The 19,677-nt window shown below is 33.6% G+C and overlaps 1 protein-coding gene across 3 annotated transcripts in view; it reads left to right on the top strand.

The window, feature by feature from the left end:
- Positions 1 to 19,677, top strand: part of SLC16A7 (solute carrier family 16 member 7) — a 147,077-nt gene that overhangs the window by 43,876 nt on the left and 83,524 nt on the right. For 2 of the 3 annotated variants that reach the window (XM_045553468.1, XM_045553470.1), the window contains exon 2: positions 6,758 to 6,857. The gene's annotated coding sequence lies outside the window, so the exon portion shown is untranslated. Of the gene's footprint in view, positions 1 to 6,757; positions 6,871 to 19,677 lie in introns of all 3 variants that reach the window. The other variant, XM_045553469.1, reaches the window with a different exon arrangement.

Raw genomic sequence — 19,677 nt, 5'->3', positions numbered from 1 at the left:
AGATAATCAAGATATTATGGGAGTTCATGCCTCATATGATGACTTTCATTTTCTCTGTGAATGAGAAGCCAGGTCAACCACAGGGGGTGTCTGAGGATATTTAAGGTTCTTGAGGACAGGAGAAGATGATAGAATTGTAGTGAAGTGGAAGGGAAGATATCAAGAGGTGTGAGAAAAGGTTTCTGGAGAGGCCTTGGGGGTCCTGCTAAAATTGAAATCTATGAATGTATAGTGGCATCAATGTGTAAAATCCATTTTTTCCCCAGCTCTTTTCAATACTATCATTGCAGGGTCCATTCCAAGTTTTGAATTTGCAGGCTCCTTGTTGTAAGAAGACATAGATGTGAGGGACTTGAGAATGTTAGTGATTGATTATAGGTGATATCAATATTTATTGAGTACCTACAATGTGCTAGGAATTGTACTTAGTATAAGTGTCGCTGTATTTATATCTTTCTTTTCTATGAGGTATAAATAATATCTTTTTTGAAAACAAGTTGAGGATCCAGTTAAATAATTTCCTCAAGATAGTTTTATCAATAAATAGCAGAACTGAGATTTGAATGAAGATCAACTTTGCAGCTGAGCAGAGATGAAACTGAAGTTAGAAAAGGGCTAATAGTTTGGGAGAAGATTTAAGTGTCAAGGAACTAACAAATTTCAAAATTTCAGAACAGGATTGATGGAAATAAAATGTTTAAGGTTGCCTAAAGGTAGGAAACTATAATTGGTAAGTAGAATATTAATGTTTAAGACTCTAGTAGTAGAGGCATTCAGAGTGTCCACGAGGTCCAAATTAGAAGTGGATTGCTGAAATGAGAGTGGAAGTAGTGGAGGTCATGAATTCTATGGCTAGGTTATTGATTGCAGTGCATAGGTATTGATTATCAATATTGATTTTGGTGAGATTTTGGAATGAGGAGAAATAGATTTTGAAAGAATGTCTTAAAAGCTGATGAGCCTAAGTATTCAGGATGATATAGCTTGGTTAAATGAACCTAAATGAAGAAAGATTTCTTTGCATGAAGATGAAAAAGCAGTGATATAGAAGCAAGTGTGGAAGTAGGATTATGCACAGCCTCTGTCCTGATATGAATGTATGAATAAGATGATTGTAAATCAGACTTTCAAGGAGAAAAGAATGTGGAGACGACACAGTGTCTTGGTTAGGAATAAGAAAGTTTGTTTATTTAAAAAAAGTAAGAGTTGTAGAGGGTACAATGGTAAAGGTTGAGAAGGACATCAAGGTGTGGTAAGTTGGAGAGGGCTACCAAAAATGGGAAAAAGTGCATTGCTATATGAGTGGGAGATTGAGAAAGAGGATTAATGATTAGAGGAAACAGGTTGTTTGGGGCTTGAGAGTGACAGAGACAAGAGGCATCAGTGGAATTTAATGCCTTCAAATTTTTGGCTTTAGATTAAAGGTGTTTTGCTATTTCAGTTCCAAAACTGCCATGACCTGACTTCAACCACATTATTGTTTGAGCTAAGTGAGGGTGACAATGTCCAAAGTCCAGTGGGTGTTGGGGCTGATACATGCATCTTGTGGTTAGTTCAATATAAGATTTGTATGATATTAAGTGGATTTGTATCACTGATATTTGGCTTTGTTTGATAGTATTTCACCTAAAAAAGTCTAAAATTGACATAAGTACATATTTCATAGATATATTTTCCTAGTATTTTACTTTTTCAAAGCATTATAATAATTTGTTATTTAGCATTTATATATCATCATCTTTTGCTTATTATGACAGGCTCTTGCTTGATGATATTAATTTCCACTGTTATATTTTAAAAGAGCATGGTCTTCCCTGAGCACTTGGATAACTGTAACATAAATTAAGACGTTTAAATTGGGTCTGTAGATTCACTTATTCTATAATATATGAAAATGAAAAAGAATGCCTTATATTAAAAAAGGAGCTATAATATTATCAAGTACATTTTAGCATAAAATTCATCAAACTTTAGCACTAGAAGTGTTTTTATACATTATAGAATCCAGCTACCTATTTATGGCTGATGCAGGAATTTGGTGTCTTTCATAAAATATTTATTCTGTTTGGTATCATGGAAAGGGTGAGCAACATCAAGGTTGGAATATCGGCTCCTACTCTTAAACCTGTGTAGCACTGAGAACGTGGCTTCTTCAAGCCTGATATTTCCTCCTCTGTAAAATAGGGGTGTTAGTATTATCAAAGTGTGATCCAGAGGATTGGAGCAGCCCATTTTACTTTTATTAATAGATACCTCTGACAATCAGGTTATATTTACATTGAACTAAAATCCATCTTTGGCATAATTATAACCCACTTGCTGTAGTTCAGCATCTGGAACTACATTAGGAAGTTGAAAATTATCTTAAAATTAAATTTCACACAGAGTACAATTTTTGATGGTTTTATAGAAACCTGGTCTTGAACAACTCAATAATAACAATGTTTTATTTAACCCAAAGATAATGTTTTATTTTCCCCAAAGATATTCAATAACTACAGTATGCTAGGCAAGGCCATCTGGAATTCCCCTGGCCAAAATTGGACATCAAAGGTGTCCCATATGTCCCAGGAGTGGGTCTGCTTTAGTGCTCCTGCTGTGCTCAGGCAGGGGCTGGGAGCTGCCTATGGGAAGGGGGACTCAAGCAATTTCGGCCATGGATTTCAGAGCTCAGCAGCTTGGGGTCTTGGTCAATCACATTCCCTCTAGATGGAGGTCTTTGAGGTACATTCTTAAGAGCACCACATCATATTTGTTTATCTTTTTTTTCTTTAATTTTTTAAATTTTAGCATATTATGGGGGTACAGATGTTTTATTTGTTTATCTTAATCATATGTAGAAACAATATTGTTAAAGACTCTGGGGTACAATTTGCTTCATAGAATGAAAGATAAATGTAAAGTTGGGGAGATGGTAGCTAATAGCAGCTCCTATATATGCTGCTCTCTTCACTTACCCTCGTGCAGACACCCCTCACAATCACCTGCACCTCCGTCAAAGTAAGATGGTAGGTTGAGCCTGATGAAATTTCAACAAGACAAGCTCATTAAGATATGCTTTTGTAGTGTGTTTTGGGCTTGTCCCTCTTCATGGCTAATTTTCAGTACAGCAGTAAACAAATTATATTTGTTTTCAATACCTATTGATTTTCTTTCATCTTTGACTTCCTCAATTAGAAAAAGGGCAGGCCATTAACATTCTTTATAACAAAGATGTGTAAACAAGATTAGTACATTCAATATTTCTACTAAAGTTCTGAGATTAAAACTTTTTATCCTGGTGTCTTCTCACTTTATTTTTATTCTAAGATGCTATAGGCCATTTCCTTAGATTCCAGTCATGTAATTGGATTACATTTACTTAGAGATTTTAGATTACATTACTTACCAAGGAATGCAGTAGAATTTCTCGAAGTCAGCCATGCAACTAGCTATCTGTAATAGTGTAGCTGTTGTAAATATAGTGGTTCTGTAGTTGTATGTAATAAGGCTTTTTAGTATCTGTCTCCTGTGACTTTCAAAGATCACCTTTGGTGGTTATATAAACTTAAAACAATGGATTTGTTTTTTTAATATCTAAGAGTATGACATGGTGTCTCATGCCTGTCATTTAACAGCGAAAGGAATGTTATTCTTCAGCTTTGCCATAATGCCCACACATTCTTTAACCTTGGGTTAGTCATCCACTTATCAGCTGATGTGATTTTGCATTTTTGCCTTGATCATTAATCATTCACTTTAAGTTCTCCTTTTGTAGTGTTTGCCAGTTGATTCCAAAACATGTTTTCTGGGCTTGAGGAAAGGAAAGATGAAGAAGATTTAAAAAAAAAAAATAAAAGAAAGTTTCTCAATTATTTTGGCTTTATTACTATTGCTTACTACTATCATGAAGTATAGAATTATGATTGAGATATTAATGAATTTTTCATTCAAGGAACTTTTTCTTAAGGCCTAATAAAAATTTACAAACATGTTGTTTGTAAGTTAAAGGATTTACTCCTAAGAGAGTAGATTACTTGCTGTTTTTTCTGAAAATTGGTGTGGATTTACATAGTATTAAATATTCTTTTTAGCTTTACTGTGGTTTCTAAAACAGTCCCGTATTTTTGGAGGGCTTTTGTTTATTTTGTCAAACATGTTGGCTTACATAATTTTCATATTTGTCATTATGTAAATAATAATCAACCATGTGTAAACAGGAATAATATATTTCACCCATGACATCATACATTCTTAGCCCTTTAAAAAACACCTTTGCAAAAATATATTTTATTTCTGTCTTGATTAAAATTTGTTCATGAGTTAGAAGAGAAAATAAACCCTAAGAATGCATTTTGGTTGTAACTAAAATTCTTAAGTCAATTAATTATGAGATACACCAGACATGGAACTTCATCACCACAGATCATCCTATTGAAGTAGCAGTATTGAAATAGTTGCAGGCCCTTTCTAAAAAGTATGGCCATTTAAATCACCTAAATAAAAGCCTCTGAAATTACAGAATTAAAAATACCATATTTTTTCCTAACTCATAATGGGATAAGAAATTAAACATTAACTTAGCTTTCCAGAGGCCTGGAGATTCCTAGTTTTGTTCCCCACCCCCTTCGTATTTGTATTAATTTTCAATATAATGGATCAAGGAATTTCTTTTAATTTATGAACTTTTCTAGAAGAGTAAATTAAAGCCTGTGCTTTTGCTATTGGTTTTGTATTAAGAAAATTATAAAACAAGTTGCTTTTTAAGTGATTTAGACATACATGTTTCAGAAGGTGAGATATACTAACTTTTGTATAAGGTAACTTGGAAGATCTAAAGGCATACCAAAACAAATAGAAAACATTTCATTTCATCTTAACTGCCTCTCTTTTTTTAAAAACAATCTTTATTTGGTAGACATGATTATAAAACTGTCAAGTTACTCTTTTTTTACATATCAGCCCCAAATCATATAACTTTAAGGTCTGTTTCTATTTAAAAAGAAAGACACTCCTGAAAGCAAGTGAGAAAACATTTACTATTCTATTTTTGCGTAACAAAAAACTGTAAATCAAAATGAACTCTGCTGTTCTAATGTTGTAGAAGAAAATGAAGGAATTTCTAAACTCACATTGTTAAAATAAATTTATAATTCAGGGAAATAAAAAAGGGAAAAGAAAACCTCTTTATCTCATCATTCTCAAATATGAGTAATATTTTATCTCACATGAGAATCAAAATGTGAGAGATGTTGCTTTTTAGGTATGTGGCAAGGAATGTAAATATGCATAAACAGTGGATTATAGCAAATAATATCAAAATGTTATGTTCTAAATGAAATAAATTCAAAATTGTATATTTTAGTGGTAGTTACTGAAACAGAAAGTTAATTATAGATGTTATGTCTTTTAAAATGTTTACTATATAAATTTTATTTATTGTGGTAAAATAATACCAGTAATTTTGGGAAACATATTTTAATATTGATTCTAAATTCCAGTGAATTCATTGCTACAAGGAGATTCTTTTCATGTAGAATTCACAAATTTTTACTAAATTGAGACAATTATATGTAAATAGTTTACTTATTATACTCTTGGAACTCACAGAGTAAGCAATTGATTGTTAATCTAAAATTCCTTCCATTGTAGACTACAGTGTCAAGGTTCTTTGGCAAAATCAGGTAACATTACGAGTGCAATCTAAATGACCTCATATTACCTCTGTTCTCTCCTCTTTGTCCTTGCTCATGTGAAATATATTTAAATAATCTTTGCACTACGTTATGTTTCTGTAAAACAATCTGATCTCCTTAATCATATTGGAAAGTTGATTATATTAGTTTAGTAATAAGGGAAATATTAGGATTTTGTATACTTAAATAAATCTCTTATTTTTCAAGTGGAGAATCATCAGGGATCCAATATTTAAACTAATAGTTTTTCATCTAAGTAGTAACTATTAATAATTATTATTAATATTATTGTTATTTCATTGACAGACATTGTAGTAGGTATTTTACAAATATTAACTGATTTAATTTAGTAGTAATAATTTTGGGGTAAATACTACTATATACTTTTTTTCAGGTGAGGGAATTGGATAGGAAAATGAAAAACTTGTTTCTAGGTTCATACAATCAGAGAACATACAAGAACTGACAGTCACATTTTGATTATGTTTATGATGTATTGTTAGACCTAGGTATCTTACTGAAATGTTGCTTCAGTGTTTTAAATTAATAAATTTTCTGTAAATAAAATTTTGATGTATTTATGCAAAAATTTCAAATTATTACTTTATAAACTCTGTCTCTGTGTGTCTCTCTCAGTCTCTCTCATACACACACACACACACCATCCTACCAAAAATGGAGGGAAACACCATCCAAAAGTTAAAACCAAGTTATTGTTTTAAAATCTCAAAGTTACTGGACTGAACTGAGTCTCTCTGATGTTTTTTCAGAAAGTCCTCTGCACTTTGATAAATCTGACTTAGGACAGAAAATATAAAAACAGGCACAAATAAAGGCAGGTGCCATAGTTATAGTATAGAGGTTACTGATGATGTGAACTATTTAACTAATTGATCTGGTTATATCTAAAGGGGCCTCTAAATAAAATCTTGGAGTTTGGGAAAAGGCAAATAGCAATTTCAGCCAGTGCGATAGCAAGCTATGTGCTCTGAAGCCTTTCAGATATGGAGTTGGATATCTTTTCATTCTTTAAACATGCATCTTAATGTTTAGATGGTTACCCTATTCTTCATTTCTTCTAGGAGTCCATCTTAAGATGTGATGTTTTCCTGTGAAACCTCAGAAAAAAGAATCTTGGGAACCAAAGGACTCTAGTACTCTTGGTGCCAGTAGAGCTACTTTGTGAGTACGCTTGGTGTGTAATTATGTTTTCTTCTATCTAGTTATTCTAAGTCATGCTGTTTATGGAACTGGTGAAACTAGATGTGAATAGCAATATTGGCATGACTACTGTTTCAATCCATTTTGTAAAATAGGACAGATGTTAAAGTTGGCCCTTTTAGCTTCTAGTCATTCCATGTGTGATTCTGGTCACACTGTGTGATTCTGGTCAAGAGGTTAAGCCTCAGTTTCTCTGTATGTAAAATGAAGCTAAATATAAACTTACTTCATCAAAAGAATTATAAAGGTAATACATGATCAACTTTCAATGATAGTAGAATTATTATTATTACTAACATGAATTCTGATTTTAAAATAAATAAGGAAGCTATACATGTATACTTTTAGTTATTCATCTTCATCATTGAATCACTCTTTTTTAGAAATAACTATATTTTGAACAAAAATGATCATATTGGTATTTACCATATTCATATTTTATTTGTATAGGGCTTTATCACTCACAAAGAGTTTCCACACTTATGATTCAGTCTGATTTGATTTTCAGTACAATCCTGGGGTAAAGCAGGTTAAATTTATAATCCTCACTGTGAAGATGAGAAAACTGATGCTCAGCATTGCAAATATCTTGTTCAATACTGTATAACTTGTAAGAGAGAGAATGTGAAATCGGGTGTGCTTATAATTAGTCTATGCTCTCTTCAGAAACTATATTCAGTTGGTCAAATTCCTATTTTTCGATTTGGATTGTTACATATTTTAACTAGTTTATAAGAGTAATATGATAAATTTTCATAGTTGTATCACTTGTTTGTCATGAACAATAGCCTGACTGTATGATTGTATTCTACCTTCTACCTCAGTTGCATCATGTACTCTGTTTTCTACCTCAAATTCATGAACAAATCCTAGTGTATCCATGTGGTAGGCAGAATAACAGACTCCCACATCCCAATACTGGCAACCTATGAATATGTTGTGTTACATGGGAAGAGGGTAATTAAGGTTGCAGGTGGAATTTGCATTTGACTTTGAAATTCTCTTGATTATGTGCATAGGCCCAATGTAATCACCAGAATCCTTATAAATGAAAGAGAGATGGCAACATGAAAAGGACTCAGCCCAACCTTGATGGTTTCATAATGTAGGAATGCAGCCATAAGCCAAGGAATTTTGGTGGCTTTTAGAGGCTGCGTAAAGCAAGGAAACAGATTCTTTCCTAAGACTTTTACTGACACCTTGATGATAGCCCGCTGATGTCATTTCAGACTTCTGATGTCCAGAATTATAAGACAATAAATTTGTGTTGTTTTAAGCTATTATGTTTGTGGTTGTTTGTTACAGCAGCAACAGAAAACTAATACAGCCCAACACTGTGAGATTATGGGAAGCCTGAAAGTAGAGAGAGTGGTTTATGCCAGAATGTCATTACGTCAGTCATAGGGGCATTTCCTCCTTTGATTTACTTCTTGTTCCATACTAGTAGTATGATCCTTGAGCTAAGTTGCAATATGTCATACGGTTCCTTTTGGGTACATAGTTTACTAAGGGAACTGGCTTGCTCCTGCCTATTTCCAGGATCTATAGACTATAGATCCTGGTGTCTGGGTTCAAATCCTGACTCTGATGCTTATAATCTACCCAAGAATCATTTTTTTCATCTGTTAAATGAGGACAGTAAAACGTTCTCCACAGTGTTATTGTGAGAATTAATTGTTAAATTATGTTAAGTGCTTAGAACAGTAATTGGCCTATTGTAGGGACTAAATAAATGTTAGCTATTGTTGTTATTATTACCTTTATTCTTGAAATACTGTATTCTCTTGACTCATTCTCTTTTTTCAGATATAGACAGGGCAGTGTCAAACTTTGGAGCAAATGCCTTTGAGGTAGAGGTGTTTAAATTAATGCCTTAATTAAATTATGTCAATTTCATAATTTTTTATTTCACTTAATTTTTTAAAAATCTCTTGTACTTTTAAATAACTTCCTTATCTCTTTTCATTATCATAAATATGTAGATGAAGCAAAGTTTGGATATTCTGTAATTTATTTCATTGAATTTGCTTATCTATTTTAGCTGTCTTGTGATTCTTTAGATTTGTTTTGTTATCACTGATCAAGCATGCAAATTTCTTGATAGTAGGAAAAGCATGAATTGGGCTGGAAAAAGGGGTTTTAGCTAAAAAATACTTTGAAAGCGAGGACAACCTAGTCTGAATGTTGAGTTTTCAAAGACATTCTGTTAAGAGAGGAGCCTCTTAAGTGGCCGAGTAGAAATTGTTCTTTCTGTGGTAGTGAGTCTTCTTTAAGCCTGGTGGGAGAATATATTTGATCAGTCTTTTAGACTTTCACCATAGTAGCTATATTCCAAGGCACAATATATTAATTAATTTAACCAACTTACATTACATACTTCCCAATGCCCACAGGTAAATGATGTCTGCTCAAGTTGCTCTCCGTACAGTGGTGAAGAACCAATGATCTCTGAAGTAGCATAGATTCTAGTAGTAGAGTTAGGCAAGAAGGTATGATCTATTTACTCTTTGTAGCTACCCACATACAAAGGCCAGTAGCAGCATGCCATGATTTCTTACACAGTTTTTAAGTATGCATTGCTCTTATGAAACAAATTGTCTATGCCTGTCTTTTGACTCCCCTGGTTGTCTCTGGTAGGAGGGAAAATAAAATAAAACTAAACAAAACACAGTCTTTACACAGCACCTGAAGTACAAGGTATACCATCTCTTTAAATTGGATACTTAAAAACTATAATCATAGGTCTAGTGGATATGTGGTTAAGAAACAGACACCAATAGTCATTTTATGTGCTTTTAGTTAGATAAAATTTCTTTTTTTCCCCTCAAATACATCTGGTATCTTGATTGTACTCTTCAGTCAGTTCCTTCAATTTCCATTTTACAACCCCACCTCTTCCACACTTCCCTAACTGGCAACTCATTTACCTGGATACAGCTAAAAATCACAGAAAATTAGAAGAGGCTTTCCCCAAGGCACTTAACTATGTGGAAATAGATGGATCTTTGGGTGGCCTTGGAGAACCCTGTGAACCCTGAACCTAAAAAGGACGTTCTCTTTCTTGCCGCTGCTTTAGCTTTAATCCAGCAGTCGACAGAAGGGCAGCAGAAGAGAAGAGGAACTATTTGACAAAAAGTCACTGGAATGAGTTAGTGGAAGATTTCACATAAATTACTTACCAAATACCTTGCCTTCTTTGCCTGTGTATGCCTTTTTACCTTGAAACTGTGTCCAGAGATCAGTGGAGAGGCAAGCTGAGCATGCCCAACTGTATTCTCCCTATTAAAAAGGCCACTAACCCACTCACCGTGTCCTCATTTCTTTTACATAGACTGTAGAGTGTGTGGGTTGGTATCAGTGCTAATAATCAAATAATTAGGCTTTTTCTTTCATGCTGAATTGGCCATATTTATATATTTTTGGCAGTATCTTAAGCCTAGGAACTTTTTTAAATTAAATTTTTAGTCTTCTTCATTCATAACATGGTCCAAAAATAATGAATTGAGAGTTCCTGTTATGAGAAAGTCAATCATATTTGCTAATCTGTCCATGGAAAATCTAGTTAATAAAGAGTATAATGGTTTCAGATATAGGGGAACATTTCTGTGATACTGTTCTGGTAATTAAATCTTTACATTGCTTAACAGTTTAATGATACGTCGACAGATGCCTGGAATAAGTTGTTTTATGATTTTGGCTCTTACCTATGGCATATGTGAATGTATGTGGTGATGAGTTAAATCATAGAAGGTTCTACAATATATAACAACTCTAATAATACTTTGTATCTCTATTTTAGCTTTAATAATTCTAGTCTATCTATCTACCTATCCATCTATCTATCTGCCTACCTATGGTCCATCTTGAGAGAGTGACTATTTAAGAAAAGAGAACCTGTCTTATTTATCCTGGCATCCCTAGTATATATAGTATGATGGATTTCATATGCTGTTTACTCACTAAATGTTGGTTAATTAAACATAAGGGAAAAAATAGATTCAGCTAGTCTCTTTGACTCATCTATTTGATTCTTAAAATTGATGCAGAACTAGAGAATGTGGCTTACATGTATGGTCAAATGGGGTTTCTAATTTGAACTTCAAAACTTAGGCTTTCCCTTGCAGGGGGAAAACCTACCCTAGTAAAATTGTCATGCAGTGTAGTCCAAAACCAAATCTGTAGGAAGGCACAGCTGGAAAAGAGAGAGCCCAGAAAATGGATGCACCAAGCTTGCTTAGTTTTTTTTTTTTCTTGCAAATTCAGCAATCAGATGCGGAATGGACTGAAGTGTTATTTTAAGAGAAATGTCAGCATAAGGAAATTTGAAGCCAGTAGGGAAGTGAGAATCCTAAGAGTCAGAGATGTTAGGTAATTAGTTCAAGTAAGGAGAGTTTAGGTCTGAACCCAAGCCTTCTAACACTAAAGCAAGTACTTTTGTTTTGTTTTGTTTTGTTTTTTAAGAATCTTTTAGAACAGAGTGAAGAAGGATAGTAAGGAGCTATGCTATGCCTTTGTAGAAAATAGCTGGTTCCCCAGAGGAATGCAGCCTAGTGAGGGGGCTGAAGCCTGTCACAGGGCCATTCCAGGGCAAAGGAGATCCATATCCTCTGTCTGCTGCTGCGAACACTAAGAATGTCTAGTCCACACAGGGAACAGAGAGAAGAATAAAAGCACTGAAGCCCTGGACTTTATTAAGTCCTAGAACATGGTTATATCTCCTGTAAATTATCTTTGCCATATGACTTTACATTACATTCCTTGTTGTTATTCCCTGACACTGTCATTTGAAAGTTGTATATTTTTATTACAAATAATTTAAAACAACAACAAAAGGTTTTCATTAAGTTTTACTTAAGATAAAAATTTGTTTTGAAGTAGGGAAGCATCTGGATACCCAGTGAGATGTGACTGAGTCAGTAGATTTAATACTGCCTCAAACACCATTTACTCATATCTTGTTAATGGCTAATGTCTTTATCATGTTTTTAAAACCAGGAGAAATAATGGCTTCTTAGTTTACCAATGGCAGTAAAAAGCCAAAGCATGTTAAAATACCTATACTGCTCTTAATGGCTATAGCCATAGGTGGAAATTGCACACTTGATCTTGTTTTATTTTATAACATACCCTCTGGAATTCCTGTGTGTGTGTGGTGGTGGGATGTGTGGACAGACGCCTATGATGTGTGAATGTTAGGAAGGAAATGAGGGGAGCTATTGACCAATTCTGACTGGGCGCATACCATGGTCTGATCTTGTGTCAAATGTACAATTTAGGTAAAGTTTTGGGGCTTTACTTGAGTAGAAAGATTAGATGCTGGGATAACAATTGGGAAGTTACTATTAATAATTTATTAACAGTACATGGGGCCTACGGGAATGATGGAAGGAAGATAGATTTGAATTCTTGTGCAAGAAGAATCCATAAGGATTGGCAACTTTGATTTTACAGTAGAGAGGGAGAGAATTATTGCTAACTCTTGGACTTTGAGCTCAGTCACTAGCAAAATGTTAGTGCATTTAATAGAAAGTTGTGAGGCCACTGTACATGCTGTGGGTCATAGCAGGGGGCTAAGTGGAATCAAAGGTTCTGAGTCAGAAGGATATTTTTAAAGCACTCTCTCTGAACATGTTTCCTGTATTGGTTTGCTATAGTATGATCTTCTATTGAGTGCATAACAGCCAAGGAAAGAGGGGTCTTAAATATACCATGTACTCAAATCACCTTTCCAATAATTCTGTTCCATTAGTGAGTGAGTTGCTATTGTCTGCAAGAAGGGGAAATCCATTAAGATGGTAGAACTCTTGTATATTTTGTGCTCAGAACAACCCTCCCGCGATTATGTCTTCCTGTGGTGTATTGAAACTTCAAAGGAATTATTCTGTGAAAAACAAATGTGACTGAAGTTTTCTTTTCTCTTATGCTCATCAAGGTTAAAAATATATATATTTCTTTTTATATTATAACTGAGGGGTAATGAACTCAGGGAATAAACTTGGATTGTTTTCTTCTGCTGTATGCTAACTTTTAGCTCCTTTCTAATTCTAGAATTCAGAAAATAGGATCACAGTTAGTACTGTTCCATGAATGTTAAGATTATAGTACCCTTTCCAGGAAAAGAATAAATGTGAAAAGAATACATGAGAAAATTTCCATTATGTTCATAAGACATTTGATTTTTGTGTCTTCCAATTAATTCACTGCTGTATTCCATCTGTATATCACCTGAGGTTTCTGTTGTTTAGAATTTCTTGCACTTTTTATTCAGACAAAAAATTTGGGTTTTGCACATTAATTCAGTTTTTACTACTTAGTTATAATGTGAAAAACATTAATATCTCACAATGTGCAAATGCTGCATGAAACTTGGGAATAACATTATAAACAAATCTATTGCCAGGAACTTATTGTCATGTTTGAAATACAGAATTAATAACTTGTTCCAAGAGCACACATGCTATTCATCAAGGTTTTCTCCTAAGACTATCTGTATTTCCTTTCTCTCCTGTCATTATATTGTTAAAGAATTTTTGAGACTGGAATTAGAAAAAAAAATCTTGCATCATTCTATTTGTGGAGTTACTCCTGAGAATTTGTAATCTTGGCAAGGTTAGTCACCTTCAAGCATTTTCTCCCCAGGGCTCGTGGTGAACAGGTCTGTCTTGCATTTGGCTTTTCTTTTCTCAGTGGTGTGTGCAGCAAACACACTATGTTTATCTCACATCACGCAAAAATCGGTTGCTCAACTTTAATAACATGATGTCTTTGTGTTTTAACTAAGATATATTTTTTGTTAAAAAAAGTGAGTCAAATTGTTGAAAGTTTTGCTGTGATTACAAAGGTGATGGGTTGCATTTTAAAGTCAGTTATATTTGCTATACTTTTGTACTTCAGTAAACACTAATCCATATTTTGCTGCTTTAGGTAAATTTGAACTTTTGTTAGGTTTGTTAAAAATGCATATTTAGTATGTTAAAATAATTTAGTAGGAGAAATATGTTTTGCAAGGAAAAATAAATTCTACATTTAGAAAGCAAATATGTAATTTATAATTTGAGCTCTTTAAACTTTTCTATTATAACATACTCTGTGAACTTAACAGGCCATGGTATCTATCTATAGATGATATTTTTTAAGGATTTTATATTGTAATAACAGTAACCAAAATAATACAGAATATTAATAAATAAAAAATTTATTATCCACATTCCTGCCAATTCTAATCTGTATAGATTTTATCTTATCAAGTTATTTTCTTCATAACATAATCTTTACATATCAAATTTAGATATATCTTTGTATTTCTCTACTTATTTAACTTTAGAAGTTTTCATAATAATATGAAAGAAAAAATATTAATTATAAATATGGGAGCTTTTTAAAGTTAGCATTCTTGTTGTAATTAATAGCATGTTTATTTAATGAAGTTAATCTTTTTTATATGAAACTGAGTCTTACTGCTATATAAAAGTAGTTGATAAAGCAAATGGCTTTATTGAAATTCTATTCTTCCACCTTAAGAAAGTGGAAAAAAAGAAACTAATCTGAGATGTAGCCACAGAGTACAAAGTGAATTACATCAGTAATTTTACCCCAAATAGATATGTTGTATTAAAACTTCAGTGTATGTCTAATTCTGTACTAGGTAAAATTTTCTTATGCTTTTATTTCATTTTTGTTTTTAAACTGAAGGTTTTAATAAAAGAGATAAAAACATACCACATATCTTATTTTATAAAGGCATTTACTTTATTTAGGTAAATAGATACAACTTCTAGAGGTAATTTATGTTATTATCTGGCTATTGTAATGATTATACACATTTAGAAATACAGTCTATTAAAATCTTTGGGAAGCATATTTTACAACAGGCTATTGCTTAGTGCTCAGGTCTAAAAAATTGTATCTTTCACATGGGAAATCAAATGCTCCTCACCCACTGATCACGGAGAGTCTGTCCTTCTGTTCAATGGAGAGAAACATGGGCGTTGGATCCAGACAACCTAGAGTTGGAATCCAGGACCCAATATTTCCTAGGTATATGGCCTTACATAAGTAATCAAAACTCTGAGCCACAGTGTCATCATACCTAAAATGTTTACCATATAATATTATAATATCTATCTTATATGGTTTAGAGAACGAGCTTATGGGTATAAATTGGTAAAATGCCTATCTAGAATATGCGAAGCATTCAATAAATGTTAGCACTTCATTTTTCCAAAGGTTATTGTAGTTTCTTGAAATGCAAAAATAGCACTCCTGACCCACCGTTAGATTCATTCATACTCTTAGCTTGAGGACCCTTTGTTACAGAGAACATGCACTTACAGAATGGGTGACCATGTAGGGAGTGTGAGGTGTGATCAGGCAGCAAAATGAAACTAACTGGCCCTCAAGGGATTCAACACATGACCTTGGCCTCTTTGTTTTTTTGTTCACCACTTACCAAGTTACCTAAGCCTCAGACTCAGTGAAGATTCACTGACACATTAAAGTATATAGTGTAGTATTTCTGCACTGTGTTCTATACATGATATTAAATCACCTGATGGAAAATATGCTTGAAATGTGGCTACATCAACATCACATAAAGAGAATATCTGAAGATTAAATTTAACAGTTCCAATTGCCAGACTTGCTCACCTTCTTTGACCCAGGAAATAACTGAAGCCTAGCTTACTTTACACTGTGGAAAGTATGAACTAATTGCACGTGTCAAGGCAGGTTCTTCAAAAAGAGAGAGGTCTACCTTTCCCCTACTTGAGAAAAAAGAGAGGGAAGGGCAAAGCAGAGAATCTCTGGAGACATGTGTGCAAGTTTGCTTCTAGTAAAAGTTAATGATTAGTTGCTTCTGTTCTCAGCTCTGAGCCCTGAGAAAAGTTGCAAACTCGAGTTCTATCTCTAATTCAGGTAACTTTAAAATTATACAAATTGTATCCATGTTATCTATATTTAGATTGCAGACGTGATTATTTTCACTTTAGTGTTATCTGATTTTATATTCTGAACTTACTAAAAGAATAATGAAAACTCTATAAATGTTGGCTAATGGAAAAAGATTTTACTTTTGAAGTGTACCAAGTTAAGGTTAATGAGGGACTCTGCTTGTATTAGATGGAAAGATAATTTTTACATATTTTTGAAACTATTGTGATTCTTAATCCTACTGGCTAAAAGATATATTAATCATGATTATTTAAAATAATGTACATTATATAATATGACATATCTTGGTCAGTAAGGATAATTTTAAAATTTTCTTTATAACTAAAATTTTTACAATAAGACTGAATCTTTAATCACTAAAAATATTTATATTTGATATTATATAACAATATCAAAAGTAGTCTATTTTTCTTATTCTAAATTGTTATATTTTTAGAAATATCTGTGTGTCTTTTGCTACAGAAAATAGTAAACATTAATTGGTTTTTATTATGGGCTTAGGTAATTTGGTCTCAAAGCATTTGGGATAGTATTATGACAAGGTGAAGTTATTGTACAGTTATATTTTAGGAGATACTACGTATATAAGTTAGATGTAATTAATGACAGTGCTCACTAAATTTTACAGCCTTTAAAGCTGGTATCTGAAAACAGAAAAAACTATTCCTTACAGAGTAATCATTTTGCATTGAGTTCTCAACATAAATAGATACACTGCTTAAGTGGCTGGTGTCACAAATTAGATGAATTTATATATACATAAAGTTTTGGTTCTTTCTAAAGCATCTGGCCATTGTTATCTTTATTTAGCAAGTATCCAAGGCCAAAAAAAATTGTTTTGATTGAATTTAGATTCAAGTAAACATCAAAAGTTAAATGTTATTGTGGTACTATGTATTCAGTTTTCCATTTATGTATTTTTTTGAACTGAAATTGACTGTCAGACAATGATTGATGATTTTACATTTGAAGTTTGGAGCTGGTAGGAACCTGGAAGTACATCACATTTTATATATGAGGATCTGGGTCCAGAGAGGTAAGTAACAACAGTTATTGGTAGTGCTGAAACTAGAATCAAAGTTTCTATTTACTTGGTGACAAATAGAGTTAATAGTTTATTAATGAATGTTCATGCTGTTTTTGAAAGGGAAATCATATTATATACCTTAATGCATTTCCATTTTGAAGTATAGCTAGATAAGAGCTGGCAATTAAGGTGATTATTTAAAATAATGTACATTGTATAGTGTGCCACATCTTGCTGCATAGTGATATTTTCCAGATTCACCAGTGGCATTCTAAATTTTTATATTTGATTAAATTTATATAATCCTGTCCTTCTGCCTTTATATGGATATGCTTAGATATTTAAGTTCTGCTTACAAAAGGAGAACCGTAAGATTAGAGAAGAGAATATTGCCAGTTCTCATTTGGATACTCACTAAAGCCATGCTGACAAGTTCATAATATATAAATTTGACATTCAGGTGGCTGAAGTTTTGCTAATTAAGGAAATTTAAAATATGATTCAAATCAAAAGTATGCAAATGTATATGAAATATCTTCATTTAAAGCTTGACACAGTCCATATACAATTAAAAGATAAATTATTTGACATGATAAAAAGATTAAGTTTGAGACTCCAACAACTAAGACTATGGTTTTTTAAAATTGGGTATGCATAGATTTCTTATTATATTTTTAGTAGTCTCTTCATTTTGGATAATAGATATTTATATTCAGAACTTGGCTTGCTCATATTAATAACTAAGTGCTATTCTAATTCCCTGTGACCATTGGATATCCGCTTACTTCTCAGTTTCCTATTCAGAGTACACAAATAAAGTTACCGTCAAAAAGTGTGTCTCTGTTCCTGTTTAGCCCTTTATCAGATATGCTTCATGAATTGCTTTAAAAGTTTACCAAGGTTCTTTGGCAGTTACCGTAGATATTAACACACACACACACACACACACACACATACACACACACACACACACACAAGATTTAGCTACAAGGAAGAGAAACAGAGGATATCAATACCTTCAGTGCTATAAAGGGTGTAGGTTTCTGAAAACCTATCTTAAAGTCTCAGTAGTGCAATTAACTTGCTTTGCAAATCATGGATAAATCACATAACCCATAAGAGCCTCTGTTAAATGCACTGTAAGTAGGGGTTATAAGAACAATAATAATGCTTCCCTTACTTGTTTTATGTAAGAATCATGTGAACTTACATAAAATTGTATCTGTTAATTATAAATCTTTTACAAGCACTTCCTAGGGCTGTCATGACAAAGTACCACAAACTGGGTGGTTTAGTTTTTTTTTTTAATTAATTAATTAATTTATTTTTTATTTCAACATATTATGGGGGTACAAATATTTAGGTTACAATGCCCCACCCAACTCAGAGATTCCATCCCCCAATCGGTGTACACTGCACTCATTAGTTGTGTATATACCCATCCTCTCCTCCCCCCTCCCATCTGCCCAACACCAGATGAATGTTACTACTATATGTGCACTGAAGTGTTGATCAGTTAATACCAATTTGACGGTGAGCACATGTGGTGCTTGTTTTTCCATTCTTGGGATACTTCACTTAGTAGAATGGGCTCCATCTCTATCCAGGATAATACAAGAGGTGCTAGATCACCATTGTTTTTTGTGACTGAGTAGAACTCCATGGTATGCATATACCACATTTTATTAATCCACTCATGTATTGATGGGCACTTGCGTTGTTTCCACATCTTTGCAGTTGTGAATTGTGCTGCTATAAACATTCTAGTGAATATGTCTTTTTTACAGAATGTCTTTTTTTTTTTTCCCTTTGGATTGATGCCCAGTATTGGGATTGCTGGATCGAATGATAGTTCTATCTGCTCTTTGAGATATGTCCGTATTACTGTCCACAGAGGTTGTACTAGTAGGAATTTATTCTCTGTCTTTGTTTAGAGGCTAAAAATCTGAAATCAAAGTGTCAGCTTGGGTGTGCTTTCATGGAAGCATGTAGGGGAAGATCCCTCCTTGCCTCTTCCAGCTTCTAGACCCAGGTAACTCCAGTCTATGCCTTCATCTTCACATGTCACTCTTCCTGTGTCTGTGTCTTCATATGGCTGTCTTCTTATAAGGACATTGGTCATACTGGATTGGAAACCCACTCTACTTCAGGATGACCTCATCTTAACTAATTGTATGTCTGCATTGGTCCTGTTCCCAAATAAGGTCACATTATGAGGTATTGGGGGTTAGGGCTTCAACATATCTTTTTTGAGGGACACAATTCAAGCCACGGCAGTCTGCCTCCTGACCGCACCCTGCCAAATTCAAATCCTTTCCATATGAAAAATACATTCACCTGATCCAAACATCCCCAAATGTCTTAACCATTGCAACCACAACTCTTAAGTACAAATTCTATGGGTGAGACTTGGGGGTATAATCCTTCCTGGGCCAAAATTCTTCTGCATCTGTGGACCTATGAAACCTAGAAAACAAGTTAGTTACTTCCAAGATACAGTGGTGGTACCGAGAGAGAATAAGCATTCTCATTCCCAAAAGGAGAAATTGGATGGGGGGAAAAAATATGTGTCACGGGTCTAAAGCAAGTTCAAAGCCTAGTAGGGCAATTTTCATTAGGCTGTAAGGTTTGAGAATAATTCTCTGTAGTTTGATGCTTTATCTTCTGGGCCTGCCAGGATTAAGGCTTGCCCCTGGGCAACAACTCTGCCCCCTCAACCCTGGTTGGTGGTCCTGACCCCTAGAACGAATTAGGTGGCCCCACCATCTAGAACTGAGGAAGTCCCATACCCAAGGCTTCTGTATC

This window comes from Lemur catta, chromosome 6 (genome assembly GCF_020740605.2).
Source record: "Lemur catta isolate mLemCat1 chromosome 6, mLemCat1.pri, whole genome shotgun sequence".
Lineage (NCBI taxonomy): Eukaryota > Metazoa > Chordata > Mammalia > Primates > Lemuridae > Lemur > Lemur catta.
This window is presented reverse-complemented; position numbering and strand designations above follow the sequence as displayed.